This window comes from Dermochelys coriacea, chromosome 9, assembly GCF_009764565.3.
Source record: "Dermochelys coriacea isolate rDerCor1 chromosome 9, rDerCor1.pri.v4, whole genome shotgun sequence".
NCBI classification, from domain to species: Eukaryota; Metazoa; Chordata; order Testudines; family Dermochelyidae; genus Dermochelys; species Dermochelys coriacea.
In genome coordinates this window covers 74264975-74284951 of record NC_050076.1, presented here as the reverse complement: position 1 = coordinate 74284951, position 19977 = coordinate 74264975, and the positions used below count along the sequence as shown (strand labels likewise).

General features: G+C 37.8%; 1 protein-coding gene and 1 long non-coding RNA gene across 9 annotated transcripts in view; one reads left to right on the top strand and one right to left on the bottom strand.

Moving 5' to 3' along the window:
* DACH2 (dachshund family transcription factor 2) overlaps nucleotides 1-19977 on the top strand; it is a 511793-nt gene that overhangs the window by 426100 nt on the left and 65716 nt on the right. The gene's annotated exons all lie outside the window — the stretch shown is intronic.
* Nucleotides 14574-19977, bottom strand: part of LOC122455697 — a 47339-nt gene continuing 41935 nt past the window's right edge. For both annotated transcript variants that reach the window (XR_006274098.1, XR_006274097.1), the window contains one exon: nucleotides 14574-14665. This is a non-coding gene — a long non-coding RNA (uncharacterized LOC122455697). The remainder of the gene's footprint in view (nucleotides 14666-19977) is intronic.

The window sequence follows — 19977 nt, the reverse complement described above, 5'->3', positions numbered from 1 at the left end:
GCTGTTTTCCACTTGGAACGCTTTTCTGCACAAATTAACCTGCTTACCATCCAAATCCCTCCTGAATACACACTTCAGCCACAAAGAATGGGCACCTAGAGTCAATAATATAATGTGTTTAAAAACAAAACAAACTGGCCTTCTATGGATCCTCCATGTGTATACATCCCTGAGTTTGTGTCAGGTTTGGTGCAGGCATTTATGGGCTGTTTCTGTTCCTTCCCCCCCCCCACGGAATGATGGAGTAAGGACAATTTGAGGGGATCTTTTCAAGGATTCCCTCCACTTCATCTTTCTCCTGCATCCTTCCCAACAAAAAAGGGATAATCTGGCTATTGTATGTATCTAACCCATGAACCTGATTCTCAGAGAGAGAGAGAGACAGAGAGAGACACCCTTAACCCAAATAAGTAAAAACTAGAACATACAGACCACTGTCATGAGCTTGGTTATCTTTCAAAAAAAAAAAAAAAAGATTAAAGAGATACAATGAATCCAAGAGATGAAAATAAATACGAAGAAGAGAAAAAACAAAGATTAAACCTTTTCCCCCCCAAATCCCTGGAATCAATTTACAGTGTTACATAAGCAGCCAAGAAGGTAACTGCACCTGGTAGCAATGAATGTTTCCTTTTCTGTTACCAAATTAGCTATGGGGAAATTATTAGAAATTGAGTATAATGATTTCTAATAGAACTGTGTAACACTACATGGGCTTTGAGATAAGAACTTGACAAATGTGTAAAATAGATGCAAAACTGATTTTGAAAAGGGGAGAGATTACCATTTTCTATGTTGTGTGCCAAAATTTGTGCATTTCGACTGTTAGCAGTTGACTTCTTTTCAAAACTGATAAATAATGATGTTTGCTGAGGAAACAATTATCCTAAAAATAATTTAAAAGAACTGTATCCCTTTTTGTTTGCCTATAAAGACCACATTCAATTTATTGAAATTGTATTATATATGGACAGAAAGAGCTCTACTTGCATCTATAAAACGGTCCTTAAATCATTCTAAATTATTGATGTGCACAAAGAGCTCTTTCCGCTTTTGTTTGAAGTTTTATTTCTGCGGTGTTGTGCTTTCTAATTGTACTTTCAACTACTATGACATCTGTTATAGTTGTTTCAAAAACTTTGCAATACTTTTCTTTTTTAATGACAGATTTTTTCAAAGACAGACTGTTTTCATTCTGAGCAAGAAAAAAATAATTAGTTGAAGAAAGATCACTGATTTTGGCCGAGGGACTCACCATTTAACTTTTTTTTGCAAGTGGTTGTTTTATATGATTCCAGAACCTACTCAACAGAATGCTGTCCAAGAAAATTTCATCTCTGCCGCAACTTGGTAGCTGTAGAGCATCAGCATATGTCCTTTGCTTCCCATGAGGCAATCCAGGACTTTATTCTCCTAAAATGAGTACCAAGAAAGTACTTCACAAACTGATTGTGTTTAGGTGACAAGCAGATGGAAAGCAAGCTAATATTCTAAGCTGCTATGCCTAGCAATATGTGAAACAAGCTAAGTACGATGGAGATGAGTTTAGTCTTTTAAAGATCTAGGCTGAAATCCTTCTTAATATGACAAGTGATATGAGTGCGTGGTGGAGTAGTTAACTTACTTCTAATAGATCTGTTGCATAACTGTAACCTTGTCTTTGGCACAGACGTTACAGCAGATGTAGAAGTATCCCGTGGTTTAGTAAGTACAGTAGCAAGACATTTTCTTTTCCTGTTCCAAGAGAGAATGCTTTTTTCCCCTTTAAATAGAATCAACCTGCAGTTTCAAAAATATTTGAGTGAGAATAAGTCTAATACTCAGGCCCAGCTACAATACACCATAACTAACTTTTGAATGAGAAGTTGCTCCTACAATTCCTGTAACAGTTAATTCAGAGTTAAGGCACTTAATTGACTAAAATATTAAATTATTAAGGAAGAATATCATCCTAATTGAGGCTTGAACCCCTACCCTTTATCTACTGTGTGCCTACTCTGCTACTTGAGATGCAAATTAATTGACTGGCTAGATATCCCAAGCAGCAATTATTTCCTGTAATGGTGCTAACACATACTGTAGCAAAGGCATTTTTAATAGCATCATTTTTTTCTGGTTTTAGAAAGATGTCACGAGGACAGCAATGAAGGGCACAGGGTGGGATGGCAGGGGAAGATGGAATATAAATAAAAAAGTATTCAGTGTCCCCTTTCAAGTTCTTATTGGAAAACATCAAGAAACAGAGTGAGTATTGATGTAGATTCACAGATACAATAGTATCTAATTTGCACATTGCTAATCTGCACATCCTGTAATGCACAGTCAAAATCCAGCAAAATTCTTCCACCTTCCCTGCAAAGAATTAATAATATTGACCTGTAATAAGGTCTTATATTATTCAGATTTCATTACCATTTCAAAATGTAGTGCAGAACATTTACTATGACAGGTTTCAGAGTAGCAGCCGTGTTAGTCTGTATTCGCAAAAAGAAAAGGAGTACTTGTGGCACCTTAGAGACTAACAAATGTATTTGAGCATAAGCTTTCGTGAGCTACAGCTCACTTCATCGGATGCATTTGGTGGAAAAAACAGAGGAGAGATTTATATACACACACAGAGAACATGAAACAATGAGTTTATCATACATACTGTAAGGAGAGTGATCACTTAAGATAAGCTATCATCAGCAGCGGGGGGGGGGGGGGGGAGGAGGAAAACCTTTCATGGTGACAAGCAAGGTAGGCTAATTCCAGCAGTTAACAAGAATATCAGAGGAACAGTGGGGGGTGGGGTGGGGGGAAGAAATACCATGGGGAAATAGTTTTACTTTATGTAATGAGTCATCCATTCCCAGTCTCTATTCAAGCCTAAGTTAATTGTATCCAGTTTGCAGATTAATTCCAATTCAGCAGTCTCTCGTTGGAGTCTGTTTTTGAAGCTTTTTTGTTGAAGGATAGCCACTCTTAGGTCTGTGATCGAGTGACCAGAGAGATTGAAGTGTTCTCCAACTGGTTTTTGAATGTTATAATTCTTGACGTCTGGTTTGTGTCCATTCATTCTTTTACATAGAGACTGTCCAGTTTGGCCAATGTACATGGCAGAGGGGCATTGCTGGCACATGATGGCATATATCACATTGGTAGATGCGCAGGTGAAGGAGCCTCTGATAGTGTGGCTGATGTGATTAGGCCCTATGATGGTATCCCCTGAATAGATATGTGGACAGAGTTGGCAATGGGCTTTATTGCAAGGATAGGTTCCTGGGTTAGTGGTTCTGTTGTGTGGTGTGTGGTTGCTGGTGTTTTCCTCCTTCCCCTCCCCCCCCTGCTGCTGGTGATGGCTTATTTTAAGTGATCACTCTCCTTACAGTGTGTATGATAAACCCATTGTTTCATGTTCTCTGTGTGTGTGTATAAATCTCTCCTCTGTTTTTTCCACCAAATGCATCCGATGAAGTGAGCTGTAGCTCACGAAAGCTTATGCTCTAATAAATTTGTTAGTCTCTAAGGTGCCACAAGTACTCCTTTTCTTTTTGCGAACATTTACTAGTATACTATCAAATATTGTCATTAGGGATGGCCAAACCTCATGGAGTTTGAGGTTTTTGAACCACACTAAAGACATTTTGGCTTTGAGGACTGAAGATGAAACTAGTGTGTGAAACATTTTTTTGTCTAACAGGTAGATCCTTGCCCTGCTCAGTCCCACCTCAAGGGATGGATTATGGGCTTGAACAGCCAGGAGAGTCCCCAGGTAGCATGAAAACAGCATAGCAGCTCCTGCTCTTGGCAACTTTGGTAGGGGGCAAATTGGAAGCAATAGGGGGTTTGGCTGGAATGCTGTGTCCTCTGGCAATCCTTGGCCAGTAGAACTGCTGCTAGAGGGCTGTTACCAGTCAGCATCAGTTAAAGCAGCCCTGAGGATGCTCTGAGTGGTGGTCGGGACTAAACCAGCTCTCAGTTGCTGCAGGGTATCCTTGAGTCCTGTATCCACCATAGTTCCACCAGACCTGAGGATTAGGATCCTAGTTTTTTGACCCCAAATGTGATACAATTAAAATAACTATGTTTTTGCCTAGAGAGAGCCTGTGCTATGTATAAGGGTGGAATGAGCAGCCCAAATATAATGCTGGTACAAGTGGGTGGTATCCACAGGGTATGTGATGAATACTCAATATTTATTTTTTTCATAAGATTTTGTCTCACTATCATACTCATATTTATTTTACACTATTCTGCTCTCAGCCTCATTTTTCAGGGTTCTTTCATCAAATTTTTAAAATCTTTTTCTTCAGTTTTTTTTTCTCAGCATGGGAAATATGAACTCAATTAATTTTCAAGTCTGAATAAAAACTAAGCAGAATTAATTCTCCTATCTCAAAATTGTCATAAATAATTGGAAATAAACTATTGTCAAATATACAAACAGAATGCATTTTGATGTATGTGGCATGTTTTCTATCTAATTTGCTTACTTTCTAATTCATAAAATTCAGTACTTCCAATGAACTTTTCTTGTTCATTAGTGGAAATTTGTAAACTCTGTGTTAATATTCTCCTCCAAGGAGAATAATAATAATAGAGACAATATCAAAACTAAGTGAAGAGTTAGGCCCAGTTATGATTATTACTTTAATATAGTAATATATTATTAGTCTTCCCAAGGTTATGATAAAATGTTGTCTTTATAAATGTCTTAAATTGAATTTATCACCAGTCTCTCACCAGGAGATGAATTTAAGATAACCCTTTGCAACGTAGCATTTGAGTCACAGGTGCAAGCAAATTCAGAAAAGTTTAGCTACTTAACCTTACATTTTCTCAGCAATAAAAATGAATGTTAACTACATAAATCTAAATGAATTTCAGGGCTATCAGCATACATAAATCTGTCAACTAATAATTCAAAAAATCTAAATGGATTTACAACTTATATAATTGTACAAATGTTGGGTTATGAAAATTTGAAAAACAATAAAATGTCCGTCTCCTGTCTAAATGATATACACTCAGTGTATACTCACCTAGATGTCTGCACTGCAATTAGACACCCACAGCTGGCCTGTTCCAGCTGATTCAGGCTCACAGGGTAAGGGGCTATATAACTGTGACATAGACATTTGGGCTTGGGCTGCAGCCTGAGCTCTGGGACCCTCCCACCTTGCAGATTCCTTGAGCCTGGACTCACAGCCTGAGCCCCAACGTCTACACTGCAATTATAAACAGCCCCTGAGCATGAGCCCCATGAACCTGAGTCCGCTGGCACAGGCTAGTTGCGGGTTTTTAACAGCAGTGTAGACATACCTGGTGAGAGCTACACAAAGGGGGCAGCACCTTATAGGACCAGTCCCATAGTCCTCGTCTAAAGTAGGAAAAAACTGTTTAAAAAATGTCAGCAGACACGTTTAAATCAAGTGCTGTTTAAAACCAGTTAATACTTAGTTTAAGCAAAGTTTATCACCCTTAAAAATGTTAGCTGGTGGTGGACAACCCATGCTCCAGTTCACTCTATATTTAGGTCTGAATTCTGGGCAACACGAGTACCAGGCTGTATGCTGCTCTGCTCTATGTGGTGTTTGTGGATCCAAGAAATGCTATGGGGAGTGTAGCAGGGGAAAGAGGAGGATCTCTGAAGTGTGCAGGAGACCCTAATGCCGCTGAGTTTTACACCAGCAGACCACCTCTGTGTCCCCAGAATCCTGCCCCACCCGTGCACATTTAAGCTGCATAAGTTCTACTGCTAGAGGCATCTCTGTAGCCACAAGACCTAGGACAGGATTTGCTTCTACAGAGGCCTTTGTTGCTGAGTGGTGTATCTGTTTAGCAGTGTAACTTTTGCTTTTCCTTATCAAAAGGAAGACTCTTGTTGCTTGTATTTGAAACTCTTGTTTGTACACACAGCTGGTTAAATCCTGGCCATGTGCCAATGTGTGATCAGATTTTTAGTTTTCTACTAAATACAGGGCAGGCAATGCACTCATTCAACTAAGCAGTGGATCCTTGGGAAATAAAAACACAAGCATGGAAGCATGGCACAGAAAGTCAGAGTGAATCCATTATGCATTAACTTGAACATTTTGTTATTTTATAAATGACCTACAAAAGGATACACCAAAAAGCACTTCTGCCCTATTTTGCTTCTAAAGAAGAACTGAAATGAGCAAACAGAAGAAAAAAATGCAACTACAGGAGGTAATTCTCCAAAATAATTTACATAAGTGTGGTTCATCTTTTATTATCCCTACATGTAGCTGGGTCTGAAAAAACAGTAGCAGGGGTAGCATGGACCATGTGTGTGTCTGAAATCATCCTGTGTAACTAAGATCAGAATCTGTACATCTGGGAACTGAGTATACTCAGAACCTCAAAGGTTAATCTCTAATTAAATTGCAATTTAACCTATATTAATTTCCCCTTTAGAAAGTGCTATCTATTCTTTGAGACTGTGTGTGACAGTGAGTGTTTCACTCCGTTAAAAAACATAAAACAAAAATCCCAGTTCCCATTAAATGGTCTGTTTTGAGGACCATGGAGAGTTTGTGCACAACACTCAGTCATTTGGCTTCAGACATGAGGCTTCACCTTTCTTTTCTATCACTTGAAGAAATAACTGATAGTGATCGGCATGATTATTTCCTATTCATAGACCATTTAGGTTTTTATTATATTACTAGGACATATGTTTGAGGAAAGAAGATATAAACATGTTTAGCCTCTGAATATAAGCTGTGTAGAAATGTTATATTACCTGCTTGAAACTGAAAATGTAAGTGACAATATTCAGGAATTGGGCCCAGCTTTGCTTACAAATCAGCTTGATGATGAGGTTGCAAAAGTTATAGTTTCACTGCTTTCACAGACTGAATTTATTAGCTTCTTGAAATTGATTTTGGATGCCTTTCATTTGCCATTGGGCTAAAGTCAGAAGCAAAACGATGATATACCACATTTTGCTCTCTCTTCTGTTTATTGCCTAACTATTGTTATTGAATAAAAGACAGTCAATATATTTCAAGGAGGCAGAGAGCATGCTTCATTTTCTTTTTAATTGAGATAAGTTTAACTGAATGCAAGTCCTACTATTCACAGCTAGCAGTTGCGGGGGGAGGGAGGGAGTGTGTTGGGGGGGGGTGTCAGTTTATATCAGGGCTGAAACTGGAACCCAGAAGGACTGCCAAACTTTGTAGTATTTTATTTACTTGGAAAGAATGGTGCAAAAGTAATATCAATGCAGCACTATGAAAGTGTTCAAGTAGTTATCTTTGGGAAGATAATGTGAACTCAGCAGTATCATTGCTCTGATCTTACAAAACTAGATTGTTGTTTGATTGACAACCTTGTCAGAGAGTGAATGAAGACTGACATGCTAATATTGAAAATGCAGCGTTTACAAAACTTAGGCTTTAAGTTTTCTCATGACACTGCTAATGTGGAAGAGTGAATTTCACATTTATTTTTAAATAAGTATACCTTGCTGGGTGCAGCTAAAACTTATGAGTTTAGTCTATTGGCTTACAAAAGTCACTTACTGAAATATTTGATACAGATGTTTTCATAGGAGCAATATGGCCAAATTGTATTAGTGACACTAGGACTTATCATTTGAAAGCTTAAGTAGTCTGATAGTTATCCCAGGTCAATACCAAATGATGGCTCTATTCCTCAACAGAAAAGTCTTTCAAGCTTTTGCAAGTATCATAGCAGATTTTACTAAGGCTTTGTCTACATTGGACTTGTGTCGGTAAAACTTTTGTCGTTAAGGGTTGTGAAAAAATCACCCCCCGAATGACAAAAGTTTTACTGATGAAAAGCACCGGTGTGAATGGCGCTTTGTCAGTGGGAGAGCTCTCCTTCCAACAAAGCTACTGCCACTCGTTGGGGGGTGGAATTTTTTTGTCATCGGGAAGAATGGCTACACTGCGCAACTTTTAGTGGCACAGCTGTGTCACTAAAAGGTGCGTAGTGTAGACATCGCCTAAGAATCAAGGTCTGATTCTGGTCCCACTGAAATGAATCTCAACTTACATAACTTCAGTAATGCTGGGTCAAGCATGTTGAATTAAGGTGTTAGTGCCAATATCATTGAGGGGCTTTGTCATTGTTTCAGTTACTGTATAAGCCTGTATTTCCAGTATGCTCTCATGCAGTTTGCAATATTCTTCAGAGGAGTGAAGAATTTTTTTATTAAATATACATACAAATACAATATTAATAAAAATTAAACTAAATTAACTTGATATTCAAAAGATGTTGTCCAGATGTTTCGGTTTATTAAAAATAATTTTTCCTTACTGTTTTTTCCTACTGATTCCTTTTTTTAAAAAGGACTAATACTTTTTACGTTCATCTGTTTAAAAAAAATCTGAAATGACCAAAACATTACTGATGTAGTTAAAATGTGAACCGGGTTTTGTCAGTTTCCATATCAAAATCTGGGAATGTGGAAATGTCCAGGTCCCTCCCAAAATTTTTCTCCTACCCTCAGACTTTCCCTTCTGTAACTCTTCACCTACTCCAGACGTACCTTCAAATCCAGTTTTTTCTTACCTCTGACATATTCAGAGGGGTGTGTGTGTGTGTTTATATATACATATACATATTTCTTTATACATATGGGTATATAAAATACACTATCACCACTTTATCTACCCAAATATCTTAGGGGGCTTTAATTTGAGGAAGAAAACCAAAAAGAATGGATTGAAAGACAAGATTAAACAACTGTAATAAGGGTAAAATGATTAACAAAAAACATTTGCCAATTTTTGTTGTTAATTAATTGGGATTTCTGCCTTCCCCCACACCGTGGGCCATATTCACTGAATCTGCCCTGACATTTGAGCCAAATTTTCAAAACAGTCTCCAAAATTGCACCAGTAAAGTTTGCATGTACACCTGGTTGCACTCACAAACATATGAGAGAAATTACCCATTTAAAGATCTGGATGAATGGCTAATTTGAGAAAGCCTATGCAGTGAAGTATAAAGAAATGAAATTATTTTCAAAACCTCAATTATATCTAAGTATTTCTTAATAATGAGCAATATTTGAGTCCTCTACACAGAAATCAGAATCTCAATTTTATTTTAAAAATTCTTTAAATATGTGTCTGAAATTCTTCTGGGAATCAATGTTTCTTGGAAGCCAAAGACAAAATTTTCTAAGCAGATTCCTAAATTGTGCCTACAACACTAACATACACAAAAATCACTATATGTTAAAATGTATTTCATGTTTACAAAGAGTTTAATATTCTTCATTTGACAAGATTTTCTCGAGGTAACAATTTCTAATGAACTGAAATAGCATTAGTTTAAATTTCCATATTTCTAATGTCTTAGCCTCTTGCCTTCCTCACTTAACATTGAAAATGTATATATTTACAGTGACACCCATTGGTAGCAAAGGGAATCACTACACTAGACTGCCCCTCCCCCGCTCTCTTTTCATTCTTCTCTCTCATACTGTAGTTGTATAGAAGTTACTAAATCAAAACATATTAAAGTATTTCACTTCTGATATGGCTTATCTTTCCGAATTGTATAATTTTTTATTTTATTTACTAGTCATCTGATAAACTTAAAAGAAGCCCACATCTCTTATTTTTGGTCTCAGTAAGTCACAGTATTGTAACGTCTTCCTACGTGTCATCATAATAGACAACTAGACATTTCAAAACCATTACGTTGCTGTTTTTCAGTAAAGTATTTGAGGCTTATCACATGTTGACTAAAGAAGTAAAGCTCTTTCTTACACCCCAGTCTAATGTTTAAAAGACAAAAGAGAAAAACATGAAAAGATTAATATCTCCATGGTGCCTTCTGCTAATGACATTTCCTTAAAACAGATATGTTGGTGCACCACTCTTAAACCAGAAGCCTTAATTTACTGTTTCCTTTCATCTGTTGAAATAATTACTTTTATTTATTTATTTTTGCCTTCAATAGTTTGTTCTGGTAATTAACATTTCTGTAAAATGAAGTTTGAAAGGTGCTTTTACTGCTCAGATAGACTACAGTGCATTTTGTGATTTTGGCTGTTAAAATCAACCTACTTAAGGCAGAACTAATGTTTAACACTCTCAGCTATTTGAAGTAGTTCACTGCCCAGTTTAATGATGCTGCCAAGGGCAATGAGCACATACTTGCTATTATATTTTGGGGTGGGGGTTGTTATTTCAGCAATAAATATATGCTATTTCTGAAAACATTGGCTTAAATCTTAAATAAAGCATTTTCCCCACTTACAAGCCATAAACTATAATTTCTTGGGGAATGGCAGACAAGAGACACGCAACCTTGTTCCTACCTGTAGATGCACATTGCAGTCTTTGAGATGAATGATTTTTCATGCAAGTTCTGTTAAGACAATCAAAATGCAGTAAAACCCTAATGTAATGCAACTTCACCATAAGCAGTGGTCTCCTATAACCAGAACTTCAGTTCACACATTGTAGCGCATCAAGACAATTTGTCTTCCATTCTGAATAGAGTTTCCCCATAGCTAGGGTTACTTTAAGACATTCTACTGGACTCATCTTTGTGTGTTTGTGAATACATGTAATATGTTTGTAAACAAATTATTCATGGGAAAATTAGTGCACACAACTTCCATTAAAGAAAATGAAACCAATTTTTTGCCCAGGAAAGTCAATGGAAACCTTTGCACTAATCTTCAGTGGAAACTGCGCATGTACACTGAATGCAGAATTTGATTCCAACTAACTGAGTGGATGTAGCATATCCATTATTTCTGTTCCTATCTCTGGTCCTGACTGCCTAGCAGCATATGTGCTATTTTTTGCCTGATGAAGAATAGCTGAGAAAGAATTAAAGATAAAGTAATGTGTTTTCAGCTATATTTGGAATAGTGAGCTGAATTTTTCTCTTAGTTATTTTGGTGCAAATTCATTGACTTCAGTGGAGCTGAATAGATGTAATTGAGAAGAGAATTTGGCTCATTGTTTTTATACAACTTTTAACAAATGTACCTGGGGAAAAAAGGCAATTGTTCATACAAAGTGAGTAATAAACATCCAATTTATATCAACTATGCATTTTAGAGGAAAGAATTTGAAGTAGAACTTGAGTTTTATACAATATAAATTTTTGGTACTTGCAAGGAAAAATTTGCACTTTTTAAAAAGCAAAATAAATATTGATTCACTGGATAGACCAGAAGTGAGACATAAGTGGCATTTCCTGCTCCAAAATACATCACTGTAATGGACCATGTTATTTTAGACTGAATATAAATTAATTTGTTTTTACAAGTATCCTGTAACAGTTCTTGAGATACAGTCATGCACATATTTGTGATTATAGCAGATTGTCATTTTCATCTGCTCCATGCTTATTTCTTTTTTGACTGATAATCCATGTATTTCAAGCTAACGAGGGTTCTTCATACTGCCATTTAATAGAGATTATCAGTTCCTATTGCCTACATTTCAGGAACAATCTAGATTTTTTTGAGAAAGAAAAATGAGAATTAAATCTAGTTACCTTTTTCACACGAGTAATTCCAATGGTGTCACTTAGAGTATGTCTACACGGGAATAAAAACCCGCAGCTGGCTTGGGTAAGATGACTTGCATTTGCAGAACTCGGGCTCCAGGACTGAAAGACTGTTGTGTAGATGTTTGGGCTAAGACGGGAGTCTGAGTTCTCGGACGCTGTGAGGGTGGAGGGTCCCAGAACTCAGGCTCCAGCCCGAGCCCAAATGTCTACACCACAATTTTTAGCTCCATAGTCCAATCCCCGCAAACACTAGTCAGCTGACCTGGGCCAGTCGTGGCTGTGCCGTGAGTCTTTTATATCCATGTACAGGTACCCTTCTGTCCCACTGACCTAATGAAATCAATGGGACTTTCTCAAATGAATAAGGTGAGCACAATTTGGCCCAATGGACTTGATTCCAGTTTAATCATTTATATCATTTGTGTCTTGTAAGGTGCAAGTGCCTAAAATCCAATTGGTTGCATTTAGCACCCATACAGCAGATACTTAGCTTGGACCCAAGATTATTTTGATTGCTGCTTCCTTTATTTTTTTTTCCACATTAGTTTTTCTGGACAGTCTTATTTTTGAAAGGTTTTCTTTGGGCAAAGGGTCAAATATTTATCACTGTAGGTAAATTACAGGAAGAATTCCTTAATTCTTTTAGCTCCAAACTGAGTGATCAATTTTCATGGGAAATTGTGTCAGAAATAGTACAACTTGCATTTCCAGTCAATAGTTTTTATTAAAGCATATTAACCCAAAGAAGATAGGTCATGAAATTAAGAACTTTTGTTGTTGAGAACAATTGTTTGAGAGGTTACATGCTATTTCATTAATCTGAACAGTGAGTTGCCTCTGATTTTTTTTTCCCCCACTTTCTGTAACAAATGTTTAAAACTCATTTATGGGTAACAATCAAGATTGATAACTTTCTGATCCAGTACTTAATGGTTGCTTGGGGACTGAGTGACTAGTGACTTGCATGTTTGCACAAGCTTCACAGCTACTTTTTGTTACACTGGGTTGCAAAAACCTTTGTAAAACCATTGGCACTCGAGGCAATGTGGACAGCATCAAGACATTTCAGAATTTTAAAAAAATCTGATGATTCTGATTTCAAAAATACTACTTTCCGTTTAGAAAACTGCCTTTAATAATCTTCAATTAAAAATTTGTTTCATTGAGTTTGCTCGAGTATATAAGAACTGTTTTACATATTTTACACTCTAAATAGCAACACACAGCTTTAGCCCATCCCGTATCATCCAAATGAGTTTGCACAAGAAATAAAAGATTGCCATTTGAGCAACACTGAAGGGTGACAAGAACAAGGTCCTTTCAAGAGAGAAATTTCTGAGCAAACGCTTCAATTTTACAGGGGAAACTGTAAGATGGCATACACATGGATACATTATGCTACTATTGGGTGGGATTCATTAAGCTTCATTTTCCTGCACTATCATGAACGGATATGTCAGCCATTCACCCAAGTGGTGTGCAGTGTCAAAGCAGGGGAAGATAATACTTCTGAAATGAGCCAGTCAGTTTACAAAGGATAGGTTATTAAAACCCATGAGTAGTTGTAGTGTTAAAAAACCTGAAAATTAAACGGATGTTTGCATTTATCCACCAAATTGATATTTATAAACTATATTAATTTTTCTAACAATATTACTTGAGATAACATACTCCCCACCTTATCTGGGAAATGTCCCACTAAAGGATCACTTGCATCAGTGTGCCACAATTTCTGTACTTTTGGATGATGCATGTCTGCATGAGTAGTTTTTTTAAATATATATTCCCCTGTAATCTAGAATCCAGGCAAGAACTAATTTTAAACAAGAATGTAAAGGTTTCCATTTATAAGAAATGTCTCGTGTGTTTTTTTTAACTTCGCTTGAAAAATAATAGCTTACCTTAATGGGAAAATATTTCATGAAACTTGAAAAAGATTAGCAAAACTCAGACTCCACTAAATTCCCCTATTGCATAGCTGTTTAAAAATTACCACACCAGTGACGGAAGATATGCGAGCATTTCATCATTATAAATGTGTTTGAACAAAAGAGTTAATACTATTCATCCTTCATTTACCTCTCAAGACTGGAGCTCAGGTGTTTGTGTTTTGCATGCAGCAGATGTTGGCACATTATTAATGGAATTTACATGTGGGGCTGAGCTTTACAGCCAAACATTAACATAATCATCCCACAGAAAGAAGAGTCTGTTTCTCCTCATGTTGGCTTGCAGTTTGAGGCCTATGGCATAGCTAATTGGGCACAGAGACCCATGTGGGCCTTTAGGGCCCACAGAGAGAGAAAGACAGTAGGGAATCAGGGCCTACCAGGTAACTAACTTTTTTCTGAAACTTAATAAACATTGTTTTGATCAACCCCTAGAAATTCACCTCCCTACACTCTTAATTGTTTAGGCCATCAAATGTTACAGGAAAAGCCTAGGATCCTTGATCTTAGCTATTAGCATGTAAAATATCTTTTAACTTGTTTTTAGTTAAGGGATGTTCCATCTGATGCACTTTTTGATGTACAGGGAATCACTCCAATGACAAAAAGAATAGGAGTACTTGTGGCACCTTAGAGACTAACAAATTTATTAGAGCATAAGCTTTCATGAGCTATAGCTCACTTCATCAGATGCATAGAATGGAACATATAGTAAGATTATATATTATTTATCTATATACACACACACACACACACACACACACACACAGATAAGTTGGAAGTTACCATACAACCTATGAGAGGCTAATTAGTTATGAGCTATTATAAGCAGGAGGAAAAAAAAACTTTTGTAGTGATAATCAAGATGGCCCATTTAGACAGTTGACAAGAAGATGTGAGGATACTTAATTTAAGGAAATAGATTCAATATGTGTAATGACCCAGCCACTCCCAGATTCTATTCAAACCCAAGTTAATGGTATCCTGTTCTTTTTGTGGATACAGACCTACACAGCTGCTACTCTGAAACTCCAATGACATGTGAGATATATGAGACATACTCAGATAAAAAGCTGTATACTTGCCATTCACTGTTGTGTACAGTGTTTACAATGCCCCTACCAGGGTGATGCCAGGAGGAAGTAGGTAGCCTCTTCCCTTCCCATGGCTAAACCCATCGTGACTTTCTGTTTCACCTGTGGATATAACAGATACCCAGGGTTGTGAGTTTAATCCTTGAGGGGGCCATTTAGGGATTTGGGGCAAAAATTGGGGATTGGTCCTGCTTTGAGCAGGGGGTTGGACTAGATGATCTCCTGAGGTCCCTTCCAACCCTGATATTCTGTGATTCTACAGATAGAGGTCAAGCTGTGTGTATCGGGGAAAGGGGGAGGTGTATCTTCTTCCTGCTCAGGTTTTTCTTTCTACTCTCCTTCCCTCACTGTGGTCTCTGGTAGGTACTAACCTTGTTGAAGAGCATGGAATGAGTTGGGAAACAGTAGCCTGAGCAGTTACTGGATTGTAAAGCAGTAAGTTTTGAACATTTGACTCTTGCTCACATTCACATTGGTTTTATTGATATACTGATCCCATCGACCACTTGGGTCAGGAAGGAATTTTCCATTTTGGCAGATTAGCTGAGAGATAGGAAGAGTTTGCCTTTCTCTGGAGTATCACGTGAGGATTGTTTGGTGAGAGAGTTCTGCCCTGACTTTGTTATAAACATAGGAAGCTCTTAGTAACTGCAAAAAGAAAAGGAGTACTTGTGGCACCTTGTGAGACTAACAAATCAGTAACTGGAAGCTGTTGTAGTGCTGACATATTTGAGCCCACTAGTCATCCTGTTACTACGATTTAATGTCAAAGCTTTAAGAATAGTGCAGCCCTGTGGTAGGACAGCCTATGGTTTAGAGTATTAATCCAAACTCAAGCATTGTGGACTGGAGGAGGGAGGAACTGTCACCGTTCTGGAATAACAGCACTTCTGACCCCTTTGTGGGCTCCTTGAGAGCACTCTCCCCCCCCCCCCATATTTCAGGCCTGGAGCTGTCACATTTCTCCAGGCAGGAACTTTCATTGCTCTTTCCAGATTGGGAATTAGGTAGCAAGTGCCTCCTGCAGCTCACGGTGATCACTTTAGCAAGTCTGAGTTTCGCACAGCAATTGTTGTCCTGCTCTCTCCATGGGCTGTGACAGGGTTAGCCAGTAATCAGCCACCCTTCACAAAGCAAAGTATTTATTGAGAACAAAAGCATTACAGAGAAAACAAATCTTGAAGACAGTAACCCTATATGCATGCCTGTTTTACCAGCTGTCATCAGTCTTCCACATGGAAACCATGGTAGGTTTCAAAGTCCTTCAAACCCTTCCAGCAGGATTTGTTGCTCTTGGTTAAAGTCTCATGAATTCTTGGCTCCAATGAGAATGACTTCTCCTCTATAGCAGCCTGCCCACTTTATACAATTCCTGGTCCTTTGTCTGCTGGGTCTCTTGAACCTGGTCAAAACCTGTATATGCAACTTCCTCCAGGAGTGGTACTTCTGCAAATTTGTTTACCTGTCTAGAGATTTGCAGTTATTTCCTCCTCGTGATGTTAGTTACTGATAGCCCATTCATACTAAGTGACTTCTCATCAGTTATTGAATAGCTCCTCTTATTTCAAGAAAGAAGTTAACCCTTTGCCACCTTTATTACCTGGTGAGTAACAGTACAAAGTGAGAGGGAAACTGAATCACGAAAATTTCTTTATAAAAATAAATTGGAAATTTCACAGTTTTCCACTGTGATTAAAGCATAATTGTGATCAGGCGCTAGCATAAGTTGCCCACCATAGGTGAATGAGAGCCTCCTCCCAGGAAGAAGGCCAGGTTGGATACTTACAATGTTAGGGTCCAGATTGGGTGACCAGATGTCCCATTTTTAAAGGGACAGTCCTGTTTTTTGGGATTTTTTTTGTGTATAGGTGCCTATTACCCCCCACCCTCTGTCCTGGTTTTTCCACAGTTGCTATCTGGTAACCCTAGGTCCGGCTGACTAGATTCCCATAGGATTTAGTAGTCTACAGAAGATAAAAAGCCTGTAGGGATTGAGGAGCTGGTAGGTAATTTAAGTTTTTACTCTGAAGTTTAATAAAATGTAAACTTTTAATAAGGTTGCAGCCAGAGGCCTTTCTAGGTCAGGCATGCTACTGGCAGTGTCCATGACATAGCATCTCTACTTTACCTATTAAATTAAAGATGATAGCAGGTAAACTCAGAAGGAAATAATGCCTCATGTTTCACTACTGAGAGTGTATGTAAAACCAGTGCATGACTAAGATAGAGTATATTAAAATGCTGGAATATATGAACAGAATGCTATTCTCCTTTTTGGCCATGTTTAGAATTCCTTCCCAGCGTTACAGCAAGGAAACTGTGAAAAGATCATTCTTACTGTGTATACATACACTTCTAAATAAAGCCAAAAGTAGAGTCCAAATCGTATTGTAAAGGATTTTCTAGTAATCACTTTTGAGACTTGCTTGATTTTAAAAACGTAATAATCATGCTGGGGAATTTCCCCCTATTTCCACTATTAATTATTTCCTGATTAAAAATGCCCTGGCCTGACAGCACCAGGGAAATTAATAGGAGAAGCTCTATGAGTTTTAGAAGATAAGCAAAGACATATTCCATCTCTTAAAATTATTTAAGCAGGTGCTGTGGGAAGCCATTGCTTTTATAAGGCTCTTCAGATGTTTACAGCAAAACATTTTTTCCCAGTGATTGAATTTTTCAAAGTACTAAAATACCACAGAGAAATATGTTTCCCACCAGTTTTATGGCTCCCTGGATGCATTCTCTACAAACCTTCTATCTGCTTGGACACAAACACTATTGCAAAAAGATATCTTGCTATTTTAACAGGCTATACTGCTTTGAAAGGATACAGTTGCAGCACCAATGGGAATGTCAGTACCTTAAGAATAATACTGCTTTAAGGGTACTATTTTATTAAAGCAGACCTGAGTAATTTGTTCCTGACTGTTATACACCCCTATTTTATTAAGGGTAGTTTACATCAGTGGTGGAGATTACTACCACTCTTATTTTCTCCACTGCTTGGCTTTAATGTATAGTGTGTGATATAATATTTAAGCCTAAGCAGCGGAGGACATAATAGCAGAATTGTTCTTTATAACCTATTTCATACAGTTGTAAAATAAACCTTAATAAAACAGAAATAATTACCCAGGAGTAGGAAATACAGTCTTCAGACTGCTTCAGATATTTTGAAGGATTCTGAAAGTTTAACTGCTGTTTCATAGATTCATAGATACTAAGGTCAGAAGTCTGATCATTCTGATCATCTAGTCCAACCTCCTGCACAGCGCAGGCCACAGAATCTCATCCACCCACTCCTATGAAAAACCTCACCCATGTCTGAGCTATTGAAGTCCTTAAATCATGGTTCAAAGACTTCAAGGAGCAGAGAAGCCTCCCTCAAGTCACCCATGCTACAGAGGAAGGTGAAAAACCTCCAGGGCCTCTCCAATCTGCCCTGGAGGAAAATTCCTTCCCAACCCCAAATATGGCGATCAGCTAAACCCTGAGCATATGGGCAAGATTCACCAGCCAGATATCCAGGAAAGAATTTTCTATAGTAACTCAGATCCCATCCATCTAATATCCCATCTCAGGGGATTTGGCCTATTTACCCTGAATATTTAAAGATCAATTACTTACCAAAATCCCATTATCCCATCATACCATCTCCTCCATAAACTTATCGAGTAGAATCTTAAAACCAGATAGATCTTTTGCCCCCACTGCTTCCCTTGGAAGGCTATTCCAAAACTTCACTCCTCTGATGGTTAAAAACCTTCATCTAATTTCAAGTCTAAACTTCCTGGTGGCCAGTTTATATCCATTTGTTCTTGTGTCCACATTGGTGCTGAGCTGAAATAATTCCTCTTCCTCTCCTGTATTTATCCCTCTGATATATTTATAGAGAGCAATCATATCTCCCCTCAACCTTCTTTTAGTTAGGCTAAACAAGCCAAGCTCCTTAAGTCTCCTTTCATAAAACAAGTTTTCCATTCCTCGGATCATCCCAGTAGCCCTTCTCTGTACCTGCTCCAGTTTGAATTCATCCTTTTTAAACATGGGAGACCAGAACTGCACACAGTATTCTAGGTGAGGTCTCACCAGTGCCTTGTATAATGGTACTAAAACCTCCTTATCCCTACTGGAAATGCCTCTCCTGATGCATCCCAAAACCGCATTAGCTTTTTTCACAGCCATATCACATTGGCAGCTCATAGTCATCCTATGATCAACCAATACTCCAAGGTCCTTCTCCTCTTCCGTTATTTCTAATTGATGCATCCCCAACTTATAACTAAAATTCTTGTTATTAATCCCTAAATGCATAACCTTATACTTCTCACTATTAAATTTCATCCTATTACTATTACTCCAGTTTACAAGGTCATCCAGATCCTCCTGTAGAATATCCCGATCTTTCTCCGAATTGGCAATACCTCCCAGCTTTGTATCATCTGCAAACTTTATTAGCACACTCCCACTTTTTGTGCCAAGGTCAGTAATAAAAAGATTAAAGAAGATTGATCCCAAAACTGATCCCTGAGGAACTCCACTGGTAACCTCCCTCCAACCTGACAGTTCGCCTTTTCAGACTGCGTTGCAGTCTCTCCTTTAACCAATTCCTTATCCACCTTTTGATGTTCATATTGATCCCCATCTTCTCCAATTTAACTAATAATTCCCCATGTGGCACGGTATCAAATGCCTTACTGAAATCTAGGTAAATTAGATCCACTGCATTTCCTTTATCTAAAAAATCTGTTACTTCTTCAAAAAAGGAGATTAGGTTGGTTTGGCATGATCTACCTTTTGTAAAACCAGGTTGTATTTTGTCCCATTTACCATTGACTTCAGTGTCCTTAACTAATTTCTCCTTCAAAATTTTTTCCAGGACCTTGTATACTACAGATGTGAAACTAACTGGCCTGTAGTTACCTGGATCACGTTTTTTTCTCCTTTCTTAAAAATAGGAACTATATTAGCAATTCTCCAATCATTCGGTACTACTCCTGAGTTTACAGATTCATTAAAAATTCTTGCTAATGGGCTTGCAATTTCAGGTGCCAATTCCTTTAATATTCTTGGATGAAGATTATCTGGGCCCCCAGATTTAGTCCCATTAAGCTGTTTCAGTTTCGCTTTTACCTCAGATATGGTAATATCTACTACCATTATCCCTAAGATCCTCATTAGCCTTATTAAAGACTGAGGCAAAGTATTTGATTAGATATTGGGCCATGCCTAGATTATCTTTAACCTCCACTCCATCCTCAGTGTTAGCGGCCCCACTTCTTTCTTAGTTTTCTTCTTATTTATATGGCTATAGAACCTTTTACTATTGGTTTTAATTCCCTTTGCAAGGTCCAACTCTACTCGACTTTTAGCCTGTCTCACTTTATCCCTACATGTTCTGACCTCAATTA